We start from the raw sequence: 10441 nt of genomic DNA, 5'->3' as shown, positions 1-10441 counted from the left end.
ATATCGCCTAAGAATACCTAGGAATTGATTTAGATCGAAGAAAAAGTTCGGAAACCCTATTTTTGAGAGTGGCCGAAACCTATTTGTTAGGGTACCGTGTCCAAAAATAATTTTTGGGTCTCTATGACCTGAGCCATTACGTAGCTCTTTCAATTGTCGAAATTTTGGCGTTGGTTTCGTGTCATTCCGAGTTCTGTAGCTCGAGTTATGCTCGTTTTAGCGAACGAAGTCTCCGTTGTCAATATGTGCTTAAATAGGAACTCTGAAGCTTTAAAAACTTTTTTTACGATTTCGATTAGTGTTATTAGATAGTGTTATTTCTAGTGAGGCTTGTGTTGATGATTGTGTTTCCTTGTTCTAGGTTCACAACTTCCATGCACAACTTCTACTCACGAAGGTAAGGGTAACTCAGTTTTAGCGCGTCTTTGAGTCTTGCCTGCTTTTATCGCACTGCATGCGTTTGAGATGAAGATGTTTATATTGATTGGCAGATGATTATGATTATTATGTTGAACTGAGAAAATGTTTTCTGGAGGCTTCGGCCGAGTGAACTTATTGAGACGTGTGTCTCCGTTTTCTGAGAGGCTTCGGCCGTTTACTGGTTTCTGTCATTACTGCTTTCTAGTGGATATGACATGGTTATTGTTGATACTTGACTTGGTTATTGAATTTGGGAGTTGTGGATTGATTTTGGCATATAGGGCTGAAACTTAAGTGGCAGTGTAGTGGTTTTCTTTCCACATGACTGTCCCGTCTTTCATGGGCGTTATTAAGTGGCAGTGGAGTGGATATTTTCACATGACTGTCCCGTCTTTCATGGGCGTTATTAAGTGGCATTCAGGGGAGACTGTTCTCCGTCTGTCCCGTCTTTCATGGGATTTATTTGGTGATAGTTCAGGGGAGTCCGTTCCTCGCTCTGTCCCGTCTTGCGAGACACTATTGATCGATCCATTTTGGTAGCAGCATATAGTTGCATTATAGGGAACTAACACCTGACCCTATGTTGTTGGATTTTAGTTATTGGTTTATTATTATCTGATTTGATGTTAAATTGTTGAGGTTGTTGATATCTGATTTGATGTGATATTTTTTTATATATGATTTGATTATATGTTGTTGATTATGTTTATATCTGATTTAATTCCAGGTTGCTAATTTCTATTGATATTTATCTTGGATTATATTGTTAGCTTATCTATTTGTGGTATGAATTAAGTTGTTAGTTTATTTATCATGACATGCAATTAATTTTGATTAGCATGCTTTCTCTTTTATATGTGGTAGTTGTATGGAGTTAACCCTTTCTATTTGCTACTTGTTGTTTTGGGCGTTTAACGCTATTAGGCGATGAAGAGCCTTCTGGCGATGCTTAGCCATACTGAGATGGAGGAGGGATAGTAACCGGCGGAGCAAGGATGGAAGAAGCTGTATAGTTTCCTCTTAGTAGTTTATGCTTTGAGTCTTCTTCGTTATCTGAAAACTCTGTTACTAAAACCCTGTTTTCGCCACTACTTAAGTGTGCGTACTTATTTTGGGAACTTGCTTATGCTAATGTAAGACACTATTATTATATGTCGGGAACGGGTTGTTTAATTAAGACTATGTTATGTATTAAACTGTGTTTAGTTGTTTTGAAAAGGAAAAAAATTATCGTGTTTTCTTAGGATTACGAAATAGTCCTTAGACTTTGTTAGGTTACTAATGTGACTCCTCAGTTGAGAAATTGGGGCGTTACAGTTCTCTTGTGACCAGCCTTTTCAAGACCAAACTTCTTGACTAATCCTTTAGCATACTTACTATGTGATATGAACATAGAATCCTCCATTTGTTTGATTTGTAGCCCTAGGAAATAATTCAATTCACCAACTAAGCTCATCTCAAATTCAGATTTCATTTGTCGGACGAATTGCTCCGCCATCGAGTTCGACATTCCTCCAAAAACAATGTCATCCAGATAAATCTGTGCTATCATGAGCTTTCCTTTGTCATTCTTCACAAACAGAGTTTTATCAATTCCTCCCTTACAGTAACCATTGCTAACAAGGAACTCAGTTAACCTTTCATACCAAGCCCTAGGTGCTTGCTTCAAACCATACAAGGCTTTCCTCAGTTTGTACACATGATCTGGATGATGTGAATCTATAAATCCTTTAGGTTGCTCAACATAAACCTCTTCACTCAAATAGCCATTCAGAAAAGCACTCTTCACATCCATCTGATAGAGTCTAAACTTCAAAAGACAAGCAACACCTAACAAGAGTCTTATAGATTCTAGTCTAGCTACTGGAGCAAAGGTCTCATCAAAATCAACACTTTCTATCTGAGTATATCCTTGAGCAACTAGTCTTGCTTTATTCCTTGTGACTGTTCCAGTTTCATCTGATTTGTTCTTGAAGATCCACTTAGTGCCAATGATGTTTAATTCTTCTGGTCTAGGCACTAATTCCCACACTTCATTTCTCCTGAACTGCTCTAGCTCCTCTTGCATGGCATTTATCCAGTATTCATCAGTGAGAGCTTCATTGACATTCTTGGGTTCTATCTTAGAGATGAAACAATCATGAGCAATAAGACTTCTGGATCTGGTAGTCACCCCTTCTTGAAGATTACCATGATGTTTTCTTGAGGGTGATTCTTCTAAACCCTAATTGATGGAGCTTTATTTGATAGGATATCTTTGTCCTCTTTTTCATCAGCACTTGTCTCTGAATCATTGTCGAGGATGGTTGTTGGAGCATCGGCTGGAACATCTGCACCATCATCATCTTCATTCAAATTTGCTTCTTCCTTCTTGCTTGGTTCATCATCCACAGTCACATTCACAGATTCCATCATGGTACTTGTGCGAGAATTAAAAACTCTATAAGCCTTGCAGTTCATAGAATACCCCATGAAAATCCCTTCATCACTTCTTGGATCAAGCTTCCTCCTGGGATCACGATCTGCAAGAATATAGCATTTACTTCCAAATATGTGAAAGTATTTCTTCCTTTCCATAGCTCATACTGAGTAGAGGATGTCCCTGCCCTGATGGTGACTCTATTGTGAATATAACAGGCAGTACTCATAGCTTCAGCCCAGAACTGGTGTGGAATCTTCTTAGCATGTAACATTACTCTAGCTGATTCCTGGAGAGTTCTATTTTTTCTTTCAACAATTCCATTCTGCTGTGGAGTGATGGGGGCAGAAAACTCGTGATTAATACCTTCTGTTCCACAGAACTTCAAGAACTTAGAATTCTCAAACTCCCTTCCATGATCACTTCTGATTATCACAATCACACAGTCCTTCTCATTCTGAAGTCTCAAACATAGGTCCTTGAATATTTCAAACGTCTCTGATTTTTCTCTCATAAATTCAACCCATGTATACCTTGAAAAGTCATCTACACAGACAAACACATACCTTTTTCCTCCCAAGCTTTCAACCTGCATGAGACCCATGAGATCCATGTGAAGCAATTCCATAACCTTTGTCGTGGTCTGATGCTGGAGCATCTTGTGTGACACTTTGGTTTGTTTACCAATCTGACATTCTCCACAAAGCTTTCCTTCTCCCAAGCTTAAATTGGGCAGGCCTCTTATTGCTTCATCAGAAATAACCTTTTGCATGCTCCTGTAGTTGAGATGTCCTAGTCTTTGATGTCATACATTTACCTCATCTTCTTTGGTTAACAAACATCTAGAAACATGAGTTTTTTCTTCTGATGTCCACATATAACAGTTGTCTTTTGATCTGACCCCTCTCATCACAACTTTGTCATCATCAGTGGTCACAACACATTCTAACTTATTGAACTTCACATCATACCCTAGATCACACAGTTGGCTTATGCTGATCAGGTTGGCAGTTAAACCATTGATAAGTAACACATTATTCAAGTTAGGAGATTCTGTGCTAACAAGCTTTCCTACTCCCTTGATTTTTCCTTTAGCTCCATCTCCAAAAGTCTCCAAAAGTAACATAGTTGGTTGAGTGACTTCTGATGTCTTGTAAAAAGCTCTTGTTCCCCGTCATGTGCTTTGAGCAGCCACTATCAAAATACCAGTCTTCCTTTGATGATGCTCTGAAAGATGTGTAGGCTACCTGACACTTGATTTCACCCTTGGGCTTCCATTGCTTCCTCATTTGAAAAGGCTTTGTAGACTTGATATTATTGTGCATCTGAGGATAACCATATAACTTGAAGTAGTAGGGCTTTATATGACCATTCCTACCACAGTAGTGACACTTCCAAGGCACAGTTTTGCCAAACTTAAGCTGAGGGTTCACATGCTGAGGAACATGTCGTGGCAATAGGTCTGACAACTGATAATTCCTGGGCTTCTTGAATTCAGTTTGTTTTGTAGCATAAACAAATTTCTTTGATCCTTTCTGATTTTCTTTGTTAGATGTCATGTAGTCAAAGCCAATTCCCTTCAAACTCCCTCCTTGCTTGCTGGTTTCTTTCAGAATTTCATCAAGCATATCAGAGCCACTGTTCAGCATTCTAACAGATTTGTGAGTAGCTTCAAGCTTTCTTGTCAGAGTTGCCACTTCCTCTTGAAGTCTTGCATTAATCAACATTAGATTAGCTTTTTCCATAACATCAGCATTATTAAACTTACTTTGTCATTCCTCCAGATCTTCCTTAAGCTTTGTGCTGAGCTCTTTCAGCCTTTCATTCTGAGAGACAAGTTGTTCTATCTCACTTTGCTTTTCTCTCACAAGTTTACATTCTTCTTCCCACTTGATATGTAGCAGCTTGTAAGTCTCAGCCAGTTCCTCATCTGAAATGTCCTCATCACTTGTATCAGACTCATAGATGGTTCCAAAGAAAGCATTGACTTTGTTTGCAGATATCTCTTCCTCATCTTCAGTGTCTTCATCTGACCAAGTTACCATCATACCTTTCTTCTGCTTCTTTAGATAGGTGGCACATTCAGACCTGATATGACCATATCCTTCACATTCATGACACCGCACTCCTTTATTCTGACCAGATCTTTCTTCTTCCTTGGTCTTCCTCTGTGAATTAGAAAACTTGGGTTTGTTGTCGAACTTCATGTCTTGGACATTAGGCCTGATTCTTTTGTCAATCTTTCTCAATGCTTTGTTGAATTTTTTTGCTAGCATATATAGCCAGAGCCTCCGAAAGGTTTTCACCCTCACAATCTTCATCATCACCTTCATCAGTGTTAGACACTAAAGCAATACTCTTATTCTTCTTTTCAGACTTTCCACTCAGTTTCAACTCAAATGTCTGCAAAGAGCCAATAAGTTCATCAACCTTCATGTTCTCAATGTCTTGAGCCTCCTCAATCGCAGTGACTTTCATAGAAAATTTCTGAGGAAGAGATCTCAAGATCTTCCTTACAAGCTTCTCATTTGACATAGGTTCTCCCAAAGCAAATGAAGCATTAGACAAGTCACGGACACGCATGTGGAGTTCTGAGATAGTCTCTTCTTCAGTCATCATCAAATTTTCAAATTGAGTAGTAAGCATCTGAAGCCTTGACATCCTTACTCGAGTAGTTCCTTCATGTGCAGTTTTCAGAATTTCCCAAGCATCCTTTGCCACAGTACACGTATTGATCAGCCTAAACATATTCTTGTCAACTTCATTGAAGATAGCATTTAGAGCCTTTGAGTTTCCAAGAGCAGCTTCATCTTTAACACTGGTTCATTCCTCTTCAGGTTTGTCCACAACAGTAGTAGAGGTGCCTTCAACCTCAGGCTTAGTGGGGTGCTTCCAACCCTTGACAATAGCTTTCCAAGTCTTGTTGTCAATTGACTTGAGAAAGGCTGTCCTGCAAACCTTCCAGTAGTCATAGTTAGTACCATCCAGAATGGGTGGCCTATTGACTGATCCTCCCTCCTTGTTATCCATGAGAACTTGAATCAAACTCCCTGGAGCTCACCCAACCAGAACAGGGTGCCTTCTCTGATGCTAATTGTAATTCAGGTTCCCTGTAGTACGAATGTCCTGCACGATGCTAGGACAATAGGTTCGACAATCGCTTAACAGTAAAACAGAACTTAAACCAGAAACAACAAAACACAAGAATTGTTAACCCAGTTCAGTGAAAGACTTTCACCTACGTTTGGAGGGTTTGCACCCAAAGAAAGGAAATCCACTATCTCAAGATTCAGGAATTACAGACACTCATGAACACAACAGTTCATAGTTCACTTCCTAATCTACCCAGTGTATTTCTACTTAGAATCTCAACCTAAGTATGAGAGCCCCTCTCACTTTCTCTCAATCACTGTCACAGTGATTGGTGAACACAAAAAACAATCAGAGTTTGAACGCAAAAAAACACACAGAACCCTACTTTGCTTTATAGAATCAGTGAGCAAAGAGGATTCACAACTAACAAAGGACAAAGCACAATCACAAATCCTAAAACACTTGATCTCTCTCTTAGCTTCGGTGGTCTTCATGTTTTAGGTCTTCATCCTTTTATAGACTTCAGCAGCGGTAGCATGGGCTCTAGGGTTAGCATGGGCTGAAGTAACAGATTGTAGCAACAACAATTCAAAATGCAATCTTGATAGATTTTGTTTACTTATTGCACAAGTAAATATAGAAACCAATCTTTTATCAAAGATTGTTTCAACAAATATCAACCCATAAATAAAACCCTTATGGAATAGCTACTTGCTCCTCAAGTAACTAGAAAACATATCTTCAGTAAATCTTTAGAGGGCCCACGACAGAAACACAAGCTGAGGACTGATGCCCTAGCTTCGCAGAATCAGATGCCACGACATCTGCTTCGACAATCGGTTGTTTTGACAAAATGCAAGGCAACATGTTCCAACATACACAGTGAAAATATACAAAGCATGTGTAATACTTGATTTCCCATTCTATTATCTCATATTTTACTCTCATGTGGAGCAACCAGTGTTCTATTTATGCATCTTTCTCTCTTCCATTTTTTGCCCAAAATTTAGGTCAAAGTAAAACTAGGTTGAAAACTTATCCGGGCCTAAAACTTAGACACATTATATACAAACTATACAAATAATATGTAATTTTGACGTTTTCCTCTTCTATTATCTTGACCTTGACTCTCTTTTTGTGCATTTTGTGTCATTTTATGCATCTTTCTCTCTTCACCGTTTTACTTTCTTTCATTTTGCAGCTGCTCATTTTCAGGTCAAATGCTCATCAATGGTTGAAAATCTTATCCATGTCTAAAACTGACACGCGTCATTTACATGGTAAAATAATACTAAGCATATTTACTTGAAGTGTTTTCCTCTTCTCTTATTTCAATTTTCACTCTCATTCGGTGCATTGCATATCATTTTCTTCATCTTTCTCTCTTCGTTTATGAGTTGAAAATTAGGTAAAAATAAAAAATAGGTTGAAAACTTATTTGTGTCTACAACTGACACGCATCATTTACAAGGTGAAACTTTACAAAGCATATGTAATTTCGGTGTTTCCATCTTCTATTATCTCCGCTTTCACTCTCATTTATTGCATTTAGTGTCATTTTCTTCATATTTCTCTCTTCAAATTATTAACTTCTTTCGTTTTGCAACCGCTTCTTTTTCCATCATCATCATCACATCTCTCAACAGAAAGGTATCACATTTCTATCTATATTTCTTTTCATAAATGTTCACCCTCACAACAACATTTCTCTCTAGCCCTTTCTTCTTGCCCAGTCCCTAAATCTTTTTCAGAAGCTAGTCAGTTTGAGTGTTGGAGGAATGCTACTCAGGCTTAATTGCTGGTCTTAGAGATAAATAATACTTGGTTTCTCAGTACTAAACTACCACCAGGCAAAACGTACATATTGACAAAGCCATTAGCTCTTGACCCTTTTAACACAACCTGTCCAAGTTTGGAATGTTAGATATTCACATTCCAGCTTGAGGGGGTGTCAAAATTAAGACTCTGGCTCTATGTTGTAATTAACATAATTAGATAGTTAATTCTATTTTCTGTTAAGAAGTTAGTTATTTACAGTTTTTAATTTGTGTTTTTCTCAGCTTAGCTATTGGCACATGGTCATGGTAGTTACTAGTTAGTTGGTGTCATTGTGAAGTAAGCAACTATTATAAAGGTTGGACTCTCTATCTTTCATTTTCAATCAAGTAAGAATTCAGTTCTTGCTCATTTCAACTCTCTCTCTCTCTCTCTCTTAACTTGTCTCAACATTTTCACATGGGAGGCATGACAAGGAGTCATATGTTCATATGCAAGCAGCTCCATCCCAAGCTGAACTGAAGGTCATGAAGCAGAAATTGAACTCTCAATCCAGGGAAACTAATATTGTAATGCAGCTGATGAAGACAAACTTCCAAGTTCCAAGAATACTTGAAAACTCTGGCCAACCCATTAAATTTTCCTATAGGGCTCGGCCCAATAGAAACATCACCTAGAATTGAACTTTATATGAAGGAAGATGACAAAAACGTAACAAAAGCATGGAGCATCATGTGTTGGACCACTCTGTTCCCTCGGTGGTTCCTCTTGATGTGGTTTTATCAAGGTTTGCGCCTCTTACCAGTATTCCTTCTATGGAGAAGGAGCCTCTAAAGGCCCAGGTCTTTATGTTGGGAGAAAAAGAGGTAAGCCTAGGAAAGCCACTAAGAGGGGAAGGAAAAAACAAATGGTTCAGGTTGTTGGCTCTGATGTTGTAGAGGCATCAGGTGTGTCCGATGGGTCTGTCTCATTCTCAGTCCCAGGATTGCGTTTATGAGCGCGCTCAGAAGATGTGGACGGTTGACAAAGAGTTAGGTCTTGTTTGGGATGGTTCTGATGAGGAGGTCATTGAGGGATGTGTGTAGCATCTGAGACGTACTCACCCTGATAAGTATGGTTCCCCACGAGGCTTTGATTCTTTGTGGTTTGGGTTGTTTTCCTTTCGCCTTGTTTGTTTCAGTGGTGCTGTTAGGGTTGTTATTTTTTTATTTTGTTTTTTTGGATTATTTTGGTTATATTTAAGTTTTTATGTCTTATTGTATTGGTTTTTGCTTAGGGAGTTTCAAAGGCACATCTAGGGGATGTTGTACTCTTTTTCCTTCTCTAGGGTTTTTCCCAATGGGTTTTTCCTAGGAAGGTTTAAACGAGGCACTTGTCCTAGGTGTGGTATTTAAGGTGGTTTTGTTTGGTTGGGTTTGCTGGTTTGTCATATTCGTGAGAGAGTTATTCTCACGAAATCTTATTCCATAATATATATCTTTTGTTGTCAAAAAAAATTATCATTCCAGCCATAGTTTTAAAACTCGGCTCGGACCGGCCGGTCCGACCGGTTGGACCGGGACTCGGTGACCTGACCGGTCCGAGCCTCTGAACAGATCGGCTATGCAAGCAGCTCGGTTTGAACCGGCCGGTTCAATGGTTAACTCGGTGACTCGGCCGGTTTTTGGTCAGACCGGCGAGTCACCCATTTTATTTTTTTCAATTATTTTATTTCATTCTGCTAATGCAATGTGATATGGGCCTTTCAATTTTTTTTTAACTGCTCACATTAGTTTGATTACGTATAGTGGGCCTTATGTGTTTTTTTTATAAGTGATTGGAGTGGGCCTTTCATTTTTTTTTCCATAGTATGCCAACAATAGTTTGATAAAAACATGTAATTATATTAAAAAGTGGTTCCAGTAGGATTCGAATACGGATCCTGAAGGTAGTATAGAAAAGCCTTTGCCACTCTACCATGAAGTTATTTGGTGATATTGATATATTTTTCATTATTTATAACTTAACTTCATAGTGCAAGGATTTTTAATTTTTTTTAATATACGCCGAGTCAAGCATTCGACCCAGTGACTCACTGGTCCGACCAGTGACCCATTGACTCAGTACCCTCACCGAGTCGATGACCGAGCCGAGTTTTAAAACACTGATTCCAGCAACTAATACTTTAAGGCCCATTTTTCTACTTGTAGTAGTACGTTTTTTTTTGTTGCGCTAAGGTCTATCACCACCCGCATGGCTAATTGTCTTGTCAGTTGCCACAGATGTTTGAACAAAGCGGCAAACAGTTAGTCACAAAATACGCTTTATTCTCAAGAGCAAAACCTAACCTTATGAGCATGACTAATCGTCTTGTCACAAATATTCGAACTAAGCGGTAAACAGTTGGTCACAGAATGCGCTTTGCGCTTTATTCTCATGAGCAAAACACAACCTCATAAATGTGTGCTAATTGTCTTGTCACATATGTTCGAACTAAACAATAAACAATTAGTCACAAAATATGCTTTATTCTCATGAGCAGCCTTATGATTAAAAATCGTGGTGAGTTAACCGCACACACCTGGTCAAAACTACTCACGAATAAGAATTTCCAGTGCATGCATGTATTTGACCTGTAAATTAGTTGTTGACCAAAGGAGAGGAACCCCGAGACAAAACAAAAATAGATCAGAATCCACTCCCTTTCACCCACCGAAAAGGAGAAAAAGAAAACACATACAACCATGCTGCTTC

The sequence above is a fragment of the Lotus japonicus genome, chromosome 1, assembly GCF_012489685.1.
Source record: "Lotus japonicus ecotype B-129 chromosome 1, LjGifu_v1.2".
NCBI classification, from domain to species: domain Eukaryota; kingdom Viridiplantae; phylum Streptophyta; class Magnoliopsida; order Fabales; family Fabaceae; genus Lotus; species Lotus japonicus.
The sequence above is the reverse complement of the archived record's forward strand: the minus strand, read 5'-3'. Positions refer to the sequence as shown.